Source organism: Chelonia mydas, chromosome 3 (assembly GCF_015237465.2).
Source record: "Chelonia mydas isolate rCheMyd1 chromosome 3, rCheMyd1.pri.v2, whole genome shotgun sequence".
NCBI classification, from domain to species: domain Eukaryota; kingdom Metazoa; phylum Chordata; order Testudines; family Cheloniidae; genus Chelonia; species Chelonia mydas.
Window position 1 is genome coordinate 28,979,561 of NC_057851.1, and position 22,952 is coordinate 29,002,512.

Sequence of the window (22,952 nt, forward strand, 5' to 3'; positions counted from 1 at the left end):
AAAAGCAGCTGCTTCTTCTTACAGCTGAGCCATTTGCAATCTGCTGTAGTATGAACTGCACAAAAAACACGGCTAGCCTTAAAGAGAAGGCATGAAAAGAAAACGTACTAGTGTACATATTTAGCAAAAATAGCGGATGCTTTAAGGCCTTAGCTCAGGTTTCCCGTCTCCCCCACTGAAAAGAAGATTCACAACATATGCTAAATATAATTAAGTTTTACATTCAGTTAGAGCACTGCAAATTGTTTTATTACACTGAGCCTGAATGGTGGCACCGGGTTGGACTGATGATGTATCCTCTCCCCCACAGAGGTTAGATTATACCACACTGAAACATAGTGTAGGGGAACAAGAAGAGGGAGTCTTGTTTATATGGCGGCAGTGCTTGGAGGCCCCAGTCAGGATCTGATTGTCTGTTGTGCAAGGTGTTGTACATACAGATTAACAGAAAGTCCTGGGCCCAAACAGTTTACAGTCTAACTAGAGACAAGAAGAGAAGGGAAGAGATTAATAATAATTAGGATTGTATGACTATCTACAGAACAACCTGAACTGAAGTTCCTGAAGATACTTTTTTGTTTATGTTTTTTAAACACAAAGATCAGCTGTCCCCCACTGATGCATGACCAAACATCTGCAGAGTTGTTGCAGGTGTCAGGTGTGGGTCTTGCAAAGGGATTTGGAGGAGAAAGGTAGGTGCCTTAAGGGTTAATTCAAGGAGGATGTTCCATGTATAAGGGGCAGCATGAAAGAAAGCACAGATGACTGTGCGACAAGCTCACAAAAAGGTAGATCAAACAGGCTGGCATCAATTGCAGGATAGACGGCAGGGAGCATGGAACATAGGAATTGCCACACTAGATCAGACCTCAGGTCCAACTAGTTCAGTATCCTGTCTCTGACACTGGCCAGAACCAGATGCTTTGGAAGATGGCATAAGAACCCCATGTTAGGCAGATGTGGGATAATCTGCCCTTCACATTTTTAGGTCTCATTCTGATCTCTAATAGAGATAGGTTTAATATGCCTTCAAAAATTTCAACGATCATTAATTTAACTCTGCATATTCTTGTTATCCATATAAATGACCAATCTTTTTCTGACCTTTGCTAAATTTTTGGTGGCAATGACTGCACATGGCAATGAGTTCCAGAGTCTATGTGGGTGTCAAGTAAGAGACAAGACAGGATGAGTAGGAAGGAGCAGAGCCGTCTGAGGCGCTGAAGAGGAGGGCAAGAAGCTTGAACTTGATATGGTGAAACAATGAAGACTTCCAAAGAGAGGAGGCTGTGGGGTCAGAGCAACAGGAAAAAGAAAATGATCCTAGCAGCCACATTTTCAAAGGAACAGGACAAGAAGCATCACAGAGGAGGTGGCTGCAGTAGTCAAGATGGAAGTGGAGTGCTCCAGATACATTTTTAGATGCATAGGCAGAAAGAAACGGTCAGATTTTGGAAACTGTACCAGTCTGTTGCTCCTAGACAAACTCAGGAGTCAGCTGCATGACTTGCCAGATGCGAGTGTGTGTGTTGCCTTCATGGGAATTTCTGGTATGACATTTCAAAGCTAAAACAAAGGGAAATCCCAAGACAGCTCAGTGCCAAGTGCCCAAGACTTCCTAAAAGTTTGCTGGTTTAGAATTTGGGCGTTTCTTTACTCCTAATGCAGCAAGATTTTTGCACTAAATCTTTCAAGTGGCAAAGAAGTTTATCTGATGTGTCAATTGGTTGGCAGAATTTGCATAACTACTACATGTTCAGGACATGTATGGTATAGACTTAAATATTCCCTTTTCAGCCACTTGTTGCAGTGAGCACAAGTAAAATAAATCCTTTCTGCAGTAATTCAAACTGTACTAAATTCGGTTTAAACTGAAAACAAGTGTCAGAAGAGGTCATTATTAGAACAGGCATGAACATTTCAGACAACCTAGGAACTGTGAGTCTAATTAATCACGACACCATCTTTATGGCAGATTGTTGCAAATGCTGTAAAGTTCTGTAACAGCCAGCCTTATAGTATCCTTGTCCCATCTCCTTTAACGGCTATGCTCTTTCAAGTTAGTTGAAGGTGTGCATTAATACCTAAGATAATAAATATACTACTTTGGCAGTGTGGACAAGTTAGCATTGCTATGAGAATCATAATAAAAATGTCACACCAAGACAATCCTGACATTAAAAATCACAACCCTAAAATGGCATCCACATTGATTTTTTGGCATCTAGCTACTGGTTTTTGCTTTTAAAAGAATAAATTTAACTGTGTCATTATAGAATTGTGCAAGGTAAGACTGCTGATGTATATCTTTTAGACACACAGAAACCCAGTCTCCAGCACTATGGACATGGACGGCAATATGAGAACCTGTAGAGACAGAGATAGCTGGAAGCTGAAGTAGCTGGTTATCCAGGATAAAAGTCCTACTCTAGGCAAACTCTCAGGCCTGTCCACACTAGCATAAAAAGGTGCATTTTTAAAACAGGTTAGCTAACACACTTTAAAATCCTAATGTAAATAGGGTAAGCTGTATTTTAAAAATATACTAGCCGGTTGCATTGTAGCCTAAGAAGGAGCCAAGGGCTCACACCTTGACCAACTATTACATGTTAAAATACAACTTGACTCATCTATCCTATGGTTAAAAATACCTTTTATCCTAGTGTGGACAGGTGCTCACATCCCAATGTAGGCAGACAACACAGTTGTTTTTCCACATCTTCATTAGATTTTTCTTGTATCTATGGAGCTGTGTAGCTTATAAACCCTACTTGTGAGGCTAAGGGGTTTGGTCATAATACAAATGAAAATCCTAGTAACCACTTTTACTGAGTGTACTACAAAAAATGAGTATTTAGCAGCAATAAGACACTGGGTAGCACAGCATTAGGTCCTCTGCTACGCTGGAGACATTCCACAAAATAGTACTACAATACAGTTTCAATTCTGACCAATCGCCTTGTCTGTATTTTATCAGCTACTCTCCAATGCCCATTCAACATTAGAGATGAACATCACAGACACAACTGGCACTCAATGGTAGTCTCAGCAGTGAAGCCAAATACTACATGGAGGTAGAAACTGACCTTTTCATCTCTGCAGGTTCCTACCTGGAACAAAACAAGAATCTCTTCACTGTGTTCCTTCTTGGACAGAAGACCTGAATTAAAGGTCTGTCAATCCGATGTCTTTTATGCATATTACACTCACTTACTGTGGGATAAGTATAAAATTAAAGAATTAACATTCTCTTAAGTTTGGTTAAGGAAATATGTGTTATAATGAAAGACCCTAACTAGCAAGTAGAAAGAAGGCCTTGAAAATAATAAGTTCTAAGGCCAGAAGGAATGAACCAGTGTCAGAAGAGTGAACCGTGTCAGATTGGTTTGTAGCTGAAGCCAGTCACTGGCAAGGACATCACTTGTTAGGTAGATGGTATAAAAAATAAATTCTAAAAGGGTTCATTGCTAATACCTGCCTGACCACACTGGAGCTGCTCAATATGAGTTTAAGCACCCCTGGGTTTAGCCTGTTTGATCAAATGCTTATAAAAGTGTCTTGTTACTGTTTCGATGCAGTAAATTCATTATTAGTTAGGCCTTTTAGGCATGTTTAGAGCAACTGTATAAATATCATTTGGCCTTTAGGGAATTTAAGGTTAAATTAGTGTTTGGTGGTTTCCCATATCAATATTAATAATTCCAGCACTTACACATCAAACAAAGCTATTCACAAAGGCATACACAACTTCTAATTAAGGAGTATGGGAAACACTATCTCAATCGTTTCTTTGGTCAGGAAACTATTTTCCTCTGGAGCATGGCAAGTGTCTGAATCCCTAGAAGAGTAAGACTGTTGATACAATCTTCAAGTTTAATTTGCTACTTTGCCTACTACTGTAGTTTGGGAGATCTGCTGCCTGTAACAGAGTAATCTGCTTTTCTTCTTATGAAACAAGAATCTTCAGCAGTGATCCAGCTTTCAGCTCTGCTTGCTATTTGGTCTGAGTAGGATTCCTCATCACCACCTGGAATTCATATCTCCATTAGCTGGAAGGGATGCCAGCATACAATGCGCTACCCACTCAAACCAACTTGCTTCCCTCGGGGAAGGCTTCACAGGCACCTGCAGACCCAGTGAACACAGGAGAGCTCTCAAAAGAAGCACATGTAATGACAATGGATCCCTCTTTCCAGTGCTCCCAGAAGGCTATGTAGGACTTGAAGCTAACCAGGAGTCTTTTAACAGATGCATCTCTCCTTCCACTAACTTAGCAAACCTGAAGCATATCTGCAGAAATATGAAGGCAATTTGTAACAGACTGGGAGCTAAAATGGAAGCGATCAGTTCCCACCCTGGTTTACGTCATGTGGGAGGGAGAGGAGGGAAAACATCTTCCAGCTTCATTTATTTCAGAGATCAAAAGATAACAAAATGGTACTTGTCAGCTAATCAAGACTCTAAATTAACACGTGGTTCCTGATGAAAATCAGAAGGAACCAAATTATAAAATAAATTATTCTTATAAATTAAGTAGCTGAATGTAATCCAGTAACAGTACAGAATATTAGTACTTTTTATTGACACATTTGTTTCCAATTTGCAACAGCATTCCACAGGGGACTGGCCCTGCTGCAAAGGCACCAGCTTGGATTCCCTCCTGGGGCAGAGGGGCTCTGGGCAAACTAGTTTAAGAATCTTTAAAATCTTGGCTTTCAATCATATTTTAGAAGTATCAAGAGAATGAGAATTTCTGCTCCAATACGGTTTTGCTGCTTTAAAACAAACATTGAAGCAATTCTTCAACATTCCATTAGTCCGCTAACAAAATGTCAAAGTATGATCTAAAAATAGGAGTATGAATTTGCACTCACAAGGAGATCTGTTCAAATCCCAGACTACCAGAGGCTTGACGTGGTTATGAACAATCCATTTCTATGCATCCAGCATGTGCTCAAAATGGACTCCCGAGGAAGACTGCCAGCTTACCTTCTGACTAGATAAGAGCCACTTCCTGTGGTACACTCCTGTTAATCTCATGTGCATGGGGGTGGTGTTTATGAGAAAGCATGGAACTCACATGGAGATTTACTGCCCAGCTACAATAGACAGACACAGTTTGTGTTTACCCAAGCGATTTACTTCCTCAGACTAAGTCTTCATCAGCCAGGGTGCACCAGAAGGGATGCACAAGTACGCTCTCCCAAAGGGACGATAAGTACATCACTTTTTCTTTGGAATCTTCTACTTCCACTTCAGGCTCAACTTAAGGTACCCTCCCTGCAATGTTCTAAAATAAACCACAGCACGTTTGATCACTTCACACTGCATTCCCCACTCACTCATGTTCCAACACATTTCTTCAGATTAACTAATGAACTATTCGGTGGTTCTGAATATATATAGTTAATGTTTCCATTTGTGAGCTACAAACGTAACTAATTTGCATCCAGGAAAAACACAATAAAACGTGATCACAGAACAAACTACAAGGGTCAAGGAAATGCCAGACTGAGATGCACATCATTCAATATAATGTCTCTTCAAGCTCTTAAACCCTACGACCAACAAATACATTTTTCCACCAACTTCCAGAGCAGACCAAAGACAAGAGATGTGTCTTGGCTCTAACCAAAGCACCTACTGAAAGGGGGGTAAAACTGTAATTCTATTAAAAAGAAGGCAATTGGGGCATCTTATTCTACATTAATAAAACAAGGATACTCGTATTCTTTCCCCATCTTCAGGGTGCAATAGTCAGACATACATAATATCTAAGAATATGATTTAGTCATGGGTATTTTTAGTGGTCCCCGGGGCCAGCTGCATTGGCCGCTGTTTGGGCAGTTCCTAGGGTCAGCTGCTTGAGCAGCCGTTGGGTCAGCCACACGGGCCGCTGCAGAAGTCACGGAGGTAGCAGAAAGTCACGGAATCTGTGACTTCTGTGAATTTCGTGACAGACACAGAGTCCTAGTAATATCATATGGAATGCTGCCCTTATACTTGTAACAAGTTTACACAATCCGTTTTTCTAGATCCCCCGCCTCATTCAAATAACTCCTAACCACTCAGTTTTTTAGCATTGTTTACAAAGTAAGGATGTTTACACTTAAAAGCAAACATTTGAAGTACCACATATAGGAGACATTTCCCAGCTTAATCATAATGAATACACTCTGACACCCAAAGTTTCCACGAGGGAGGGCTAGAAAGAGGATGAAGACTAGTATTGCATCTACTCCCATTAAAGGAATATTTGGATGTTCTGAATTATAGTTACAAAACAATCTACCTACCTTAGGTACTAAGACAGCCCCGTATTGACACAGTATCAGAGTGCTTCATGATCTTTAATATATTTCTCCTCACAATGTCCCTGTGAATTAAAGAAGTGCTATTATCTCCATTTTAGAGATGAGGAATTGAGGCACAGAGAGAAAGTCAGAGGAAGCCTGTGGCTAGCAGGGAATTGAAATTAGTTCGTCGAGTTGTAGGCTAGCGCTCTAACCATTGTGACATCTTCCTTTCTTCTAGGCCTACCACATACAGACCTCCCACTGAGGCTAGTGGAATTCCACATCTGCAGGGGGCTTAAAGGATCAATCCCATAGTTCAGGATACTGAATGTGCTCCCCCCACCGACAGCATGCACAGTCTCCACCTGATTGGCCGCTTCCCCCAGATTCCTCCTGGGTTTTCTCTCCTTCCACATCCCATACTGCCGTCACATTGCGAGGAGGAGCCAAGATTCACTGCTACTGCTGGGCAGGAAATGAAAAACATTGAGGGGATGGGGATTGGGCAGGAGCAGTTTCAGTTTTCCTACCCAAATGAGGAACCTGGAAGAGCCCAGCAAGACAGCAGTGAAGTACTCCATCTCTCCTCCTTTCTAGCAGAGTACTCTTAGTGGCTGAAGGGCATGCTGCGTACCCAGCTATCTATTAATTCTGTATGACTGTGGTGTCCAGCAACCCAAACAAGGTTCAGAGACCCAGGTACAAACAAGCAAATCCCTGCCCTAGAGAGAACTTATGAGAGAGGACAAGGTAACAATAAAACAGAGTCAAGCAGGAACTCACCAGACTCAGCCCAACACTTTCCTAGACTTTCTGGTTTTGGTTTTAAAAATCTGACTTGCTGAGTTACAGGTTATCAAAGAGTCCTGGTATATGAATTGTTGAACAGGTAAAGCGAGTGCAAATCTTCCACAATCTTTGAGAGAGAGAGAGAGAGAGAGAGAGAATGTGTGTGTGTGTGTGTGTGTGTGTGTGTGTGTGTGTGTGTGTGTGTGTGTGTGTGTGTGTGTGTGTGTGTGTGTGTGTAAAGCCATGTGTGCACAATACTCTTAATGTAGCCATAAAGAGAATCCTTTGAACTAAAGTTTTATACATTGTATTAAAGACATATCTGACATAACAGAATTTGCTGGTAGCCCAAACCAGCTACAGTTCTTAGCAGATCTTCTGTTTATGGAAGAGGGGAATTGTTGCAACAACTGCACATGATTTTATGCATTTTTAATGTAATACTTCTGAATGGTTCAGTGTATAACATTTTTTAATTTTCTGTAAGAGGAGGGCTGACCAACAAGAGGACCACATTTGCAGAAGACACAAAATTATTTGGTTAATTAAGACTAGCAAAGACTGATGAACTCCAGAGGGAACTAGCAGGTAAATTATTTATATTGCAGTTATATTATTAAGGCCTGACTCTGGTCTATTCAGAAGCAATATTGACTTGAATGCTGTTGCCAAAATAATCTCCTGCCCATTGCTTCCTAGTATGTCCACTTGGTCTTTGCATCACTTTACTGGCCCCTCTTTCTGCTGCATGTGAAGTTCAAACTTCTAGTCCTAGCTTTCAAGACCCTACATCATGCATCCCTCGCTTCTCTCTCTGTTCTCCTCTCCTCTTTATTCTCCTTCCCTTGGCCCTATCCACTGCACCAACACAACTAGCCTCAATACCTCATTGCTTTCCCTCACAAATGTCACCACGCCTTCTTTCATGCTGCACCTTATGCTTGGAACACCTTTCAAAAGCTAATTGCACAGCCCTGACCTGACAAAAAACATTCCTAAAAACTCACTCACTGGTGACATCACCTGCAAAACATGTGTTTATACTTATTAAAAAACCCTGAACAACGGGACCATCAAGACCTACCTTTGTAATCAAACTTCTATAACAACCTGATGCACCCCTTTCTGCCTGATGTAGGTTATAACTCATCTATCAAGTGAAACACATAGGCCACAATCCCGTAAATGCTTATGAATGCACAGAACTTTACATGCCTGAGTCGTCACGGTGAATTAGTAATGTGACAATTCATGATGAATGGGGACTGTTTAGAAACAGGAACTTTGCTGTATGTGCCCATATTTGTAGGATCAGGGCCTCAGACTGAAAGGTTGTCAGGGCAGAGATACATCTTATATGTATTTCCTGTGAAGTGCTTGGGATCCTGTGGGCACTTTAAAATAATAACGATGATGACAAAATAGTGAAGCTGGCCTCATGAGTGTCTAGTCACTCCGACAGTAGAGCAGCTATAGCATAACATCTTATGGAAAAAACACCAGTGAAGAAAAGGATCCTGCTTACTGCCTAACACATTGGCGTGTTGCCTCCCCTGATTTAGTGTTTACTACATCCCAAGAACAGTGAATATATAGTGTTTCGACTAGTATCCAGGAACACCAGGCAGCAGCTGATTACAAAGGGGCAAGTAGTTTAAAATGTCATTAAATAAATGATTAGAACACATCTGTGAAGTCAGTCAATTCACTGCAGGCCAAAATGTTGCTAAGGAAAATTACGATGCTCCCCTTGTAAATACCCTTATCTACCTGCAGCAGAGATGAACCAATAGCTTAAAGTTTTTGTTCAGCACATGTACTGAGCCAGATTAAAATGGTCATCATTAAATAGTTAAAAGTAAACAGCAAAATTTAATAAGCTTCGACAAACCAAGTGAGCTAGTGGTAGGTTGCTCTGCCAACAATTTCGTGTGCTCAGCCCTTTCCTAGATGGACTCCTTTAGATGGCATAAAAGAAGTCTGCCCTTTAAGAACTGTCCAATCAACATGAATAATAGGTGGATGGTTTGCTTCTGTAAACACATCTCCACCCCCTCCCCCACACTTGTTCTGCACAAGACGATAATATAGGTCAGAAAAGATTAACTGCAGAAGGAAAGGTAAAGTGAATGCTTGGGTATTAGAGTGAGCAGCCACCAGCCAGAAACAGTCTAGAGGAAATTAAGCATTTCAGTGAAAATATAATAGGGAAAAGAATGACTTCCATCTCAGAGCCCTGCAAATTAACTTGGATGTGGGCTGGGAAGACAGCGCTATTCTGCTTTCAGAAATGTAAATATCCAGCATACATTTACAATCCAGTCACAGGCTATAACTATAAGAAAACACACTGGAAATCTGATTTACTACCTATCCTCTTAGTGGAAAATAAAATAATACTTTGCTGTAGAAGCAGCAAACCCAACTTCTTCTCCCAGCCCTAGGAGATGCTATAAGATGTTTTCATGCCATGAAAGCCCCTTTATGGACACATTTTGTTGCAAGTCCACACTTACACTCCAGTGGGTGCTTACTTTGTATCCTTTCCCCACCTCACACACTCCTTCCGCACCCCACTTCCCTTCCTTTCTGTGAGTCTGTCTGTCTCTATATTACTTCCAACTTATCTATCGATCCTATGTACTCATCCCCATTTTACAAATGGGAAACTCAAGCAGAGAGAGACACGAAGACCAAGATCCTCAAAGACTTCAGTGGAAGTTAAGAGCCTAAATACCTTTCAGGTTCTGAGCCTAAGTGACTTACCTACTGTCAAGGTTCCATCCCCACTCTGAACTCTAGGGTACAGATGTGGGGTCCTGCATGAAAGACCCCCTAAGCTTACTCTTACCAGCTTAGGTTAAAACTTCCCCAAGGCACAGATTTCTTTCAGGCCTTGGGAACCAGCTTAGGTTAAAACCTGGTACGCTGCCACCAAGCGATTTAAACAAAGAACAGGGAAAGAAACCACTTGGAGACGTCTTCCCTCAAAATATCCCCCCCCAAGCCCTATACCTACTTTCCTGGGGAAGGCGTGATAATAATATCCTCACCAACTGGTACAGGTGAACACAGACCCAAACCCTTGGATCTTAAGAACAATGAAAAATCAATCAGGTTCTTAAAAGAAGAATTTTATTTAAAGAAAAGGTACAAGAATCACCTCTGTAAAACCAGGATGGTAAATACTTGACAGGGTAATCAGATTCAAAACAGAGAATCCCTATAGGCAAAACCTTAAGTTACAAAAAAAGACTGAAAAACAGGAATACACATTCCCTCCAGCACAGAGAATTTCACAAGCCAAAAAAAAACAAAAGAAAACGCATTTTCTAGCTAGATTACTTACTAACTTTACAGGAGTTGGAAGGCTTGCATCCTTGATCTGTTCCTGGCAAAGGTATCACACAGACAGACAAAACCCTTTGTCCCCCCTTCAGATCTGAAAGTATCTTGTCCCCTCATTGGTCATTTTGGGTCAGGTGCCAGCGAAGTTACCTTAGCTTCTTAATACTTTACAGGTGAAAGGATTTTGCCTCTGGCCAGGAGGGATTTTATAGCACTGTACACAGAAAGGTGGTTACCCTTCCCTTTATATTTATGACACCTACAATCACACAGGAAGCCTATGGCAGAACAAGGTATTTAATCTGGGTCTTGAGTCTCAGGCTAATGCACTAACCACTGGATCATTTTTCTGAGCCTCCTTCCCCTTCCTTCATACAGGGGGTACACAAATACCGATTAATCTTTACATGAATCAGCTCAGACCACGAATACTTTCTTCCATGTCTCTGTTGACTAATCCACAAGGTCAATACTCTGTTGGAATTCCTTCCAAAGACCCATCTCTGCCATAATGCCTGTTTCGAAACTAGCTGATGTACAGAGGAAAGTGTGCAGAGTAATTATAATTAATATGTTCTCTGTGGGGAGTGCCTGTGTGCGTGTGTGTGGGGGGGGACGACTCCCACCGTGTCAACATATTACCACCAAGATGCAGCCAATGACCATCTCAACCACTTTATATGTAGGCTGCACCTCTTCCGCGTCTCCTGTCTGTTTTAGACCTTGACTATGCCTCATTTTCTGTTTGGAAAACACTTAGCACGGTTTAGTACAGAAAGGAATAGCACCACCAATATAGTGGTACTGTCACTTTTTTTTTAAAAAAACAGTAACATTTTATTCTTCTCTTAATAGGAAATGCTTCAAGCCAAATTGAAACCTTAAGTGTCTTTCTTTTAAAGTTTTCCACCCATTGTTCTTTTGCTCCAAGTGAATGAAGCTTCTTTGTATAGGATATTCTGTTTTGCTCCTCACCATTGCATCAGAGCACCTCACATACATTCATGGATGTGTCCTTAACACCTGCCCTTCTTCTCCTTGGAAGGTAAGGAAGAATTACCACCACCATTTTACAGATGGGAAAAACCAGGCGCACCAATACATGAAGTGATTTGCCCCAGGTGAGACGGCAAGCATCTTGCAGAGATAGAAACTGAACCGAGATCTCCCAATTCACAGTCCAGTGCCTTAACCACAAGACCATCCTTCCTCTGTTCTTTCCTTAAATTTTATAGGTTGTTAGATACCTATAATAAACATCTTAAAGATGAGAATAGCACAGTGCCCCCATCTGATCCAAAGGTGAGAGGGCAGCATGGATAGCAGTCTCAGTGTGGCAACAACTCCAACAAAGGGGAAGGTGCCAATACACTGTGCTGGTGGAGGTCTGTTCACTTTTAGCCTTTTAAAATAAAATGAAATAAAAGAAGCTAACCCTCATCTCACTAATCTTGGCCACCGCATGCACCCAAGGGAGATTTAAGATTCAAATCTTTATTGCAGTTGCAAAAAAACTATTCGAGCAACATCCACAGCCAAAATTTCAGAATACACTTAGCTGTATATGACCAGTAAACAAAGCAAAGTAAATAAGACCGTATGCTTACATTCAGCTTTGCGAAGCTTCAGTTAACTGGTAAGGATGCAACCCTAGTCAAATATAATAAACTTACATATTACATTACAAGAAAGTAAATGCCACATCTATTATTCTATAGTTATCTATCATTTTTATATAGCACTTTACACATGGTAGCATTTTATATTTGTAATCCAGGTGTCCTGGACACAGACAAAATTGCAGGATGACATTTAGTTTATCACTTATGCTGATTCCTATAAAAAGTCATCAGCTTTGATATCAGAGGAAAAGTTGATGACTGACAACCATCACGTCTTCAGAAAGACAAACTACAACAACAAGATAATGGAGGAGTTTCAGAGGCCCCAAAGAAAACTGCCATCTGTAACATTTCAAGAGAGTTTTATTGTTCAACCTTCAATAAGAAGCTGAGACTAGCCGTAATTCCAAGCAGGACTGCCACTGGTTCCATTCCTCCTTTAATGCATTGATTCTCAACACCTAAACCAGTGACACAAAAACTTTCCATGGGTTCAGCTAAATTTTAAGCAAGTGGGAGCTGCAGTGCAGATGAGGCTCTTGTAGCCTGACCTGCTCTTTACCATTTCAATTAAAAGCATTTCAGAACGTGCAACTACAGTGGTTGTAAAAATGAGGCTAGCCACTTATGCCTTGTCTGCATGACAACAGCTTTTTGACTGAAAATGTATTGGGACCAGGAGAAAGTTCTACTGTAATGACGCCCGGTGTAGCACAGACACAGAGCTAGAGTTAACTTCTGAACTTAGGCCTCCTGCATGGCAGCAGCTTACAATATTTATTCAACCAACCCAATGGAATTTAAAATAAATCTTCTTTTAGCCAAGTTAGCAGCGAGGTTTAAGATTTCTTAGGACTTTAAATAAATTTATATATAATAGGAAAAGTCTGACCTTTAAGCCGTCTCTTCCTCCACAAGTTACTAAGAGAATGATGTTGCCTTAGGGGGGAAACAAAATATCATAGGCAAGGTGTTGGAGTTAGACTTAGACCAATTTCTTTTTAATGAGCTTTACCAGTTGGGATAGCGTGGGCATGATCGGATTTGTGGATATGTCAAGCTTCTATTCAGCTATGTATGTAGTAATTGGCTCCATGTCTGCAGTTTATTGTTAGCTGAAGTCAGTGTCTGCATTGCAGAAGAATTCCCAACACACAAGGCAGCAAAAACAAAAGGATCACTGTGCGACTTACAAAAAAGAAATGCGATATTGCTGGAATAACTGTAACCAAAAGTAAACCGATTTTTTAAAACACCTATTAAGCCCCAATCCTGCAAACATGAATAACCGTACACGTGAGTAGTCCCATTGATGTGAATGGTCCTACTCATGTGCTAAGCATTTACAGGTTCAAGACCATAGTCTAATGTAGCATCGCTACTCAAAGCAGTGAACAGCACAGACTTAACCTCTAACTTGCAAAGCAATGTTTTGAAGACATCTATGCACAGAGAGACAGGTAGACAACTACTAGGAACTATGATGCATCAGCCTATAAAAGTTTCCATTCCATCAATACAGACAAGAGTGTTTTTCTGAGTCCGCATAGATATAATTTTGTACATGATACTGCACCCATTTCTGTAAAATGCTGAATGTACAAGCTTACTCCTGTGGAGCCCTATTCCAGATCTTAACTATCCTTACAGTTAGAATGTTTTCCCAATCTCTATCTCACTTGCAGCAGATTGAGCCCGTTACTTCTTGTTCCATCAAAAGTGGATATGGAGAACAAATCATCATCTGCTTTATAACAGCACTTAACATATTTGAAGACTTTTTGGGTCCTCCTCAGTCTTCTTTTTTCAAGACTAACCATGCCCAGTTTTTAAACTTTTCTTCACTGATCAGGTTTTCTAACTTTTTAAATCATTTTTGTTGTTCTCTGGACTTTCTCTAATTTGTTCACATCTTTCCTAAAGTGTGTCACACAGAATTGGACACAGTACTCCAGCTGAGGCCCCCACCAATGCTGAGCAGAATGGGACAATTACCTCTTGTGCTTATATATGACACTCCTCTTAATACACCCCAGAATACTAGCCTTTTTTGTAACCACATCACATTGTTGACTCATTCAATTTACGATCCACTATAACCTCCAGACACTTTTCAGCAGTACTACCACCTTGCTATTTCCCCACTGTGTAGCTGTGCATTTGATTTTTCCTTCTTAAGTGAAGTACTTTGCATTTGTCTTAATTCAACAAGATAAAATTCAATAAAGACCAATTCTCCATTTTGAGTTCTAATCCTATCATCCAAAGTGCTTACAACCCTCCTAGCTTGGTGTCATCTGCAAATTTTATAAGCACTTTCCACTCCATTATCCAAGTCATTAATGAAAATATTGACTAGTACCAGACCCAAGACTGACCTCTGAAAATCATACTAGATATGCCCTTCCAATTTGAAAACAAACCTTGATAACTAGTATGGTCTTTCAACCAGGTGTGCCCCTCTCTTATAATAAATTCATCGAGACAGCATTTCCCTCATTTACTAATGAGAATGTTATGTGGGACTGTGTCAAAAGCCTTACTAAAATGAAGATGTATCATTTCTACTGCTTTCCTCCTATCCATTAGGCCAGTAACCCCATCAAAAAAGATTAGATTGCTGTGATATGATTTGTTCTTGACAAATCCATCCTGGCTATTTGTTATAACCCTTATAATCCATCCTGGCTATTCCTTATAACCTTATGCTCTAGGTGCTTACAAATTGATTGCTTAATAATTTATTCCCGTCTCTTTCCAGGTATCAACATTAGTCTGACTGGTCTATAATTCCCCGGGTCCTCTTTGTTCCCCTGTTTAAAGATGGGTACTATGTTTTCCCTTCTCCATTCCTCTGGGACCTCATCCATTCTTCATGAGTTCTCAGAGTTAATTGCTATTGTTTTTGAGACTCCTTCAGCTAATTCCTTAAATACCCTTGGATTAATTTCATCAGGCCCTACCAACTGGAATACATCTAATTTATATAAATTTTCTTTAACCCTGTTTTTCCCTATTTGGCTTGTGTTCCTTTCCCCTTGTTGTTAATATTAATTGTGTTGAGTATCTGGTCACCATTAACCATTTTTTAAAGTGAAGACTGAAGCAAAATAGACATTAAACATCTTAGCCTTCTCGATGTCATCAGTTATTAGCTCTCTCTCCCTGCTAAGTAGAGGACCCATGCTTTCTTTTGTCCTGGTTTTGCTCCTAATGTATTTATACAACCTCTTCTTATTCCCTTTCATGTCCCTTACTAGGTATAACTCATTATGTGTCTTAGCCGGTCTCATTTTATCCCCACAGGCTTGTGCTTTTGTATTCCTTCTTAGCATTTGGTCCATTTTCCAGTTTCTGCAGGATTCTCTTTTGATTTTTAGGTCATTAAAGAGCACCTGATAAGAGGCCAATATGGCTCTACTATTCTTCCTTCACATCAGGTAGTTTGCAATTGTGCTTTTGAATATTATCTCCTTGAGAAAGTGCCAGCTCTCCTGAACTCTTTTTTCCCCTTAGATTTTCTTCCCAGGAACCTTACCTACCATTTCTCAGAGTCTTAAAATCTGCTTTTTTGAAGTCCATGGTCCTTATTCTTCTGTTCTCACTCCTTACCGTTGCTGAAGGATGGGTCACTTTTCCTCAGGGGAAGCTAACAGTCTGCTGCAGATACAAGAAGCCCTGCAAAGCCTCCAATATGCCAAGAATGTAGAAAACATGGACTCTTCGGATAAACGGGGAAACTTGAACATGAGTTTCAAGCACCTCCAGCTCTAAGTACTGGATTGCCTTCTTCAGAGGGAAAATATTGATGGTGTTAGCACTAATATTGACAACTGCTACACCTACCTACAGGGGTGGGAACAAGAGGCTTTTAAAATAGTATCTTAGGGGGCTGGCTGGTCTCCCTAGAGCAGTGGTTCTCAACCTATTTACCACTGTGGGCTGCATAAGTAGCTCTCAATGTGTTATGTGGGCGGCGTCCACACAATATATACGCTACGATGTCACATGGGCCAGAACTGTGTGCTGATTGGGCTGCAAGCGGCCCCTGGTGTTGAGAACCACTGCCCTAGAACATGTGAGTGAGAATCTTTACCATCTACCAGGATCCCATGCATTTCCTTGTCTCCAGATTTTTACATCGGTAATCTAGACCTTCTACCTGGCATCGTGACAACAGATCCTGGGGGCCTACCAGAAGACTTGGCAGGTGGAAAAGTGGTGCTGGAGAAACTGAGTGGTGAGGGAGGAGCGATAATTGGACAAGGCAAAAAGCAGTGGTATTCTGAATGGTTCTCCAAACTGATCTTGCACTGGTACTCCTGTGTAAACAAATTAGTGTAGCACAGTGAGCGATAACGTTGAGAGAGGAGCTTAACTGAATAAATTACCAAATATATTTTCAAAAAAGTTTGTTCAAGAAGGGCAATGGTGTTTGAGTGAGGCGGTAAGAATGGTAAAAAGAAATCACTAGCATTGAGAAGGGAAACAGATATTCTCAAAGCACCAAGTTTTTATTTACAGAAGATAAACAGGAAAAAAAAAAGTTAAGTCCTGCAGATGGCCTGTCTTGGTGTGACTTTGATAAAAGCCTCTTAATTTTGACTCTGGGCCAGTTCTATTTCATTTCAGCAGCTCTACAGCCCAAAAAAGCACTACAAATAATTAATAAAAATTGACTTTAGGGTTAAGCCTAGCCCCTTGAAGGAATCAATAAAGGCTGAGTGTGTGTATTTATTTTTTTCTTTATTCTAATTTTTGGTTTATCATTATGATCATCCTAGTCTGACCTCCTGTATAATATAGGTCAAAGAACTTCACCCAAAATGTTCTGCATCAAGCCCATAACTTTTGTTTGATCTACTGAACATCTTTGAAAAAGGTATTCAACCTTGATTTAAAGACTCCAAGTGACAGAGACTCCACCTCAGCCATAAGTAAGCTGTCCCAATGGTTAACTCCCCTCACTGTTAAAAATGTACATCTTATTATGTCATCTTTCTGTGTCATGCAATATGTAACCTGGGGTCTGATCCTGCGACCCTTACTCACAAGGTAGTCAACTTCAATAGGCCTATTCGGGTTGGTAAGGTTTGAAAAACCAGACCCTTAGAAGGCAAGTTTTTGGGGGGGAAAGGACCACATCTCTATCCTCTCTGTACAGGATTACGAACACTTATAGCAGTCAACAACAATGAATAAATTAAGGCCCATCCTGTTACTCCTTGTGCCTGGGCAGACTGTTGTGTTTGCATGGAGGCGCAAGGACTTCAGTAAGGCTCCACAGGGGTGCAGCAGGCTGGACGCATGCAAAAAAATGCAGGATCAAGGCCTAATTAAAAACAGCAGAGGTGCTCTACTTCTAGCAGTGAGTCAGAAACAAATTCTCTTTTCCATATGTGACCAAAAAAAAAAAAAATCCCCCACTTGCCTCCTCTTTACTCAGCTTTCAGGTATTTAGCACCTAGAAGTACAGACCCTCCAGAAACCAGAGGTGGTCCTTCAAGATCTCAAACATATGCTCTTTGAAATACTGCATTTTAGGCAGAATGTGCAAAGCACCAGTGAAGCTAACTAATGATTCCATGAAGTGCTGGGGTAAAATAGTAAATTCTACAGCATATTTACAGTCAGATTGCAAAGTACAAGAAACCAAAAGTTTAAAACCTCCTGCAAAATTCTAAAATTAAACTATTCTCAGTGTAACAAAGGTCAACCATCTGTTCAAACATTCAGGTTATATTTAAATTTGACCTTTTCCTATTCTCATCTCCAGGTCCAAATACACTCCACAATAATGTGAAAATATTGCTTAAACCACATCATTGTTAGTGATCACTCTCTGGAGGCTTTTTTCAATAGAGGACTATCTGTAAGAGGCCTGTTCTTGGTAGAAACAGGGTAAGGAAGTGAATGGTGAGCCAAAGGTATCTGAAAGAACTGTAGTGTAATACATGACTACCCTCATTATCCAAAGATCTCCGGGAACAATCAAAACCTTCAGATAACCAGGGCTTCAGATGAATTCGGGGCACTTAATCCATCAGGCTTTGACATTCACATGAGTGCTTCCTGGTACAACCTTCTTGTGCTTTTAGTGGTGATTATATACATTTCCTAGGGATTTGTTTTTTTGTTTTTTAAAGAAATCTGGAGCTATCTGGCTACAGAAATGATGGTCTGTAGTCAAGGCATCGTACCAGGATATAGGAGACATGGGTTCAATTCCCAGCTCAGTCAGACTTGCAGTGTGATCTTTGGTTAGTCACACTCTCTCTCTCCCCCCGTCTGTTCCCCATCAGTTAAATCGGGTTAAAAATAGTCTCTCTCCTACCCATCATCTATTTATATTGTAAGCTCTCACTATGTGTATGGTCAGTGCCTAACTCAACAGGCTCCCACTCCCCCCATCTCATGCTACAATAATAATGGATTAAGATACCACCAGAATGCCATATCCACCTCCGGAAGTCCATATGAGAGCATCTTCTCCAGGGAAGCTTAGAAGTGGAGTAACAGATGAGGCAATGCTTCGAACCATCTTGGAAGTTTTCAATAACCAGTTAAGATTAGGTAGGTACACATCATACAGCCTGCCTGTGGAATGTTGCCAATAATTATACCAACTTCCCTGCATAAGTGTATTTTTGTAAGACTCACAACTAGGTCAAGCCAAAGGCAGGTTTTCCTGGAGCGCTCACATGCCCTTCTCCTCGAAGAAAGACAGTCCAATGGTTAGGGTGCTTCAGGACTTGGGACACTCCGATTCAATTCCCTAGTCGGTCACACACTTCCTACGTGACCTCGTGTAAATCACCTAGGATAGGTCTACAGACGCTTGGAGGCGCAATTCTCAGCATAGGTAGATATCCATGCACTAGCTGTGTTTGAGCTAGTGTGCTAACAATAGCAGCGTGGCTGCAGGGGCACGGACAGCGGCTTGGGCTAGCTATCCTAGTACAACCCCATTCGAGATCCTACAAGTGTATATAGGGAGCTAGCCTGAGCTGCCAGCGCCACTATTTTTAGAGCACTAGCTCAAGCGCAGCTAGCATGTGAACATCTGCCCAAGCTGGGAGTTACGTCTCCCAACTGCAGCAGGGATGTACCGTTAGCTTTTCACTGTCTCAGTTACCCATCTGTAAAACGGGGATACTTGCACTCCCTATCTCATAGGGATGTTGTGACAATAACTGCATTAACAATTGTGAGGCGCTCAGGTACTGTGGTGATATATACATAAGAACCCAAGACAGACATGACTATTTCCATGATGAATTTCAACACTCTACATGCAGAAGTATTTCACAGTGTAGAGTTCTTAAATAGAATTTTTCCTCCCCCACAAAAAAAAAAAAAAGCGTATTTTGTACCTTCCCCCCCATTCTCCTCGTAATCAAAAATGCCTGAAGCAAACAAATACCATAAGCAAGCAAGCACACACCCAAAACACCCCTTTCAAGAAGAGCCTGAAAAAGTCAGCAAGAGGTGAAAGCTGACAAAGGGTTGTTAGAATGAAAAGACTTCTGCAACCTTAAATACAATGGTCACCGCAATTCCCACTAGAGTACCTGACACAAGGCAACTCTCAGTGCATTGTCAATTCTGATGGGACATGTTACAAATCATTTCACAGAGCATCACTCAGCACAGGTGATGCCACCTCTTGGTGGGAATATGTAAATAGAGTAGGTACCCTGCAGTTTGATACCAAGAAATCCCCTGGATTGCCTGAAAAGATTATCTATTTGGCTGACTGTCTTGAGATGCCCATTTAACTAACTGGCTGAGACATTTCCCAAGGATTGGCTGTGCCCCTGGGGAATGTCTTTGGCACTAGGGAAGAAGAGACCTACATATCTGACCACCTGGGAGGTCTGGGAGGATGGCTTCAGGTGGGATAAGAGGCAGGTCAGATGCTGCATTGTGGACTATGTGTTCCCAGGCTGCAGGATGGAAGTGAAATTATGACATTCAAGGGGAAAGACAAAGCATTTTTTGACAAACTTCAGGATCATCTTCTGTGGGGTAGAGTGGTAGAAAACCCTTAGCCCACTGCACTGAAGCACCCTATTAATATATTGGATAGTAGGGATGAAAAAAGGAAAGAAGCTATTATGTTCCGGGTTAGAAATCCACTTTGGTACAGGCATGAATATTTGGTATTGGTATCACTTCAAGAAAGTGGGATTATGATCAGTGAACTAATTTGGCAACGTTGCTGTTCATTCTTTTCTCACTAAAAACTCTGGCTTAAAATATACAGAGAGATTGGTAGTTTGACCTTTAGAAGGAACGTAAAAAGCACTGCAACAGAATCACAGAGTATTTTCCAATTTGTAAAAAGCTAATAGGCCCCTGTATAATTTGAAAAATAATAGCCTATGGAAATTATTTTATTGCAAAACTGTTTAGGTAGCTGTCATTAGTTTAAAGGCCCATTTTTGTTCAATGACTGCAGTTTCTCATTCTCCCAATACCATGCATCATAACTGTCATCACTAAGCCCTGACTTTATGGAAACCTCCAGCAGTATCATTATACTCAAGAGCCTGCTCACATTTTCAACATTAACCCACTTCTCTCAGATTTTAGCTTGTCTTTAGGGTAAATCTTAGGCTTTATTCAGACATTTAATTGTTGTACCTGCCTATCTTCTGCATAAGCAAATCATGCATAATATTCCCTGTATGTCACCTGGTCATTCAAGAACCCATGTATATCAAGCCAGGCCTTTAACAGGGGCTGGGAACATGTACGCTACAGTTCATATTTTAATCATGGTGGGGACAAGTGTTGTGTCTTGTTCCAACCAAGTGGGAACTCTGCATAGGGTTCTTATTCTAACCCTCTTCCAACTCTCCATCCTACTGCTTCATCCTATATAACGCAAGGCATAAGAAAGGGGATGGGGATATCCATAATTAGAGGATTTTGTTTTTCCTTTTTAAGGTTTCCCTGTTTTACCCATAAGTAGGAGGGGGCAGACAGGTTTTAAATATTCCACAAAACAAAACAATAACTTCCAAGAACCAATTAAGGCCTTGTTTATACTAGAAAATTGTACCACTTTAACAGAGGTGAAAGTAAGCCGGTCCAGTCCGATGTACCGGTAAGAAAGCTGGTACACAGCTGTCTGTACCGGTAGGGCCGCCGATGGTGGGGACAAAAGGGGCAGCTGCCCCAGGACCCAGTGATTTAAAAGGGCCTAGGGCTCCTGGCAGCGGCCGGAGCCCCTGACCCTTTAAATCGCCTCCTTTAAATTGCAGCTGGAGCCCTGGGCGGCACGGGCCCTGCAGCGCTGAAGAGCTAGCTGGGGGAGTCTGGTCCCAGCCCCGCCCCTTCCACAGGCCCAGAGCCGCCTCCCTCCCCCAAACTTTGCCCAGGACCCTGGCCACCCTGCGCACTGGTAAGTCCGTTAAGTTACTTTCACCCCTGCACTTCATTATACTGGTATAGCTACAGCACTACAACTCTGCCCCAGCGTGAGCGCAGTTATACAGGTATAAAGGTACTTATACCAGTATAGCTATTCCTTCACAGAAAGGGAAACAACTGTACTGGTGTAAAGCACCTTTATATCAGTATAACTGATCAACACTAGGGCTTGTACTGATTATTTTATTTACTTATTTTATTGCAATAGTTTATCAATCATACCCATAAACCCAGTAGTTCTAGTGGTACAACTTTCAAATACAGACCAGGCCTTAAGCTGCTAAGTGACAAGAACATATTTACCTATCACATCATTTACAAAACCCAAGTACTTATGAGCAAGGAAATGACTAGAAAGGACCCTAAGTTTTCCACTGGAACATAAACTGCACACTTTCTTATTCAGTATAAAGAAATGTGTGTTTTGTCAAAGCACAGCAACCCTGAATGACCACTGATTAGCTGGAGTGAGTCTTCAGCTCACATGAGCCTCTTGTTAAAAAGAGAGCAGACCTTTGGACACAGCTCTGAATGTAAATGAGAATCTTAGTTTTCAGGGGAGGGGAAAGGTAGTACAGAAAATGCAAGCCAATGGCTAGAGTTGAAGGGGGGGGAGTGATAGCTCATTGGTTTGAGCATTGGCCTGCTAAACCCAGGGTTGTGAGTTCAATCCTCAAGCGGGCCATTTAGGGATCTAAATTGGGGTTGGTCCTGCTTTGAGCAGGGGGTTGGACTAGATGACCTCCTGAGGTCCCTTCCAACCCTGATATTCTATGAAGTGATGAAGCAACTGGAGTCCAGTTCTTCAGTAGGATGCTGGAAAAACCTATATCTCATCAACAAAAATGATTAACTTTGTAATTAAGCCTCCATTTTCTTCAAATACAATCAGTGCATGGGTTTTCAAGGAGATTTAACATTATTGAAAGTACAGCAGAACCTCAGTTATAAACACCTGGGGAATGGAGGCCATTCATAACTCTGAAGTGTTCGTAACGTTGAACAAAACGTTATGGTTGTTCTTTCAAAAGTTTATAACTGAACATTGACTTAATACAGCTTTGAAACTTCAATATGCAGAAAAAATGCTTTTTCTTTATTTTAAAAAAAGCACAGAAACAGTTTTCTTACCTTGTCAAATTTTTTTTTTTTAAACATTCCCTTTATTTTTTAGTAGTTTACATTTACCACAGTACTGTACTGGCTTTTTTTTGGGTCTCTGCTGCTGCCTGATTGCATACTTCCAGTTCCAAATGAGGTTGTGATTGACCAGTCAGTCTGTAACTCTGATGTTAGTAACTCTGAAGTTCTACACATGAAAGGGGTTGAAACAAGACTGAGGCCTGGTCTACACTGGGGGAGGGTGGGGGGGTATATCTCCATCTAAGTTACGCAACTTCAGCTACATGAATAACATAGCTGAAGTTGACGTACTTAGATCTACTTATTGCAGTGTCTG

The 22,952-nt window shown here is 41.1% G+C and overlaps 1 protein-coding gene across 5 annotated transcripts in view; it reads right to left on the reverse strand.

Annotated features, from left to right (window-relative positions):
- The window catches only part of HPCAL1 (hippocalcin like 1), a 103,278-nt gene that overhangs the window by 48,802 nt on the left and 31,524 nt on the right, over positions 1-22,952 (reverse strand). The window contains exon 1 of one of the 5 annotated variants that reach the window (XM_027821193.3): positions 6,297-6,376. The exons of the other annotated variants lie outside the window; for them this stretch is intronic. The gene's annotated coding sequence lies outside the window, so the exon portion shown is untranslated. Of the gene's footprint in view, positions 1-6,296; positions 6,377-22,952 lie in introns of those variants that run through there. 5 annotated transcript variants of the gene reach the window in all.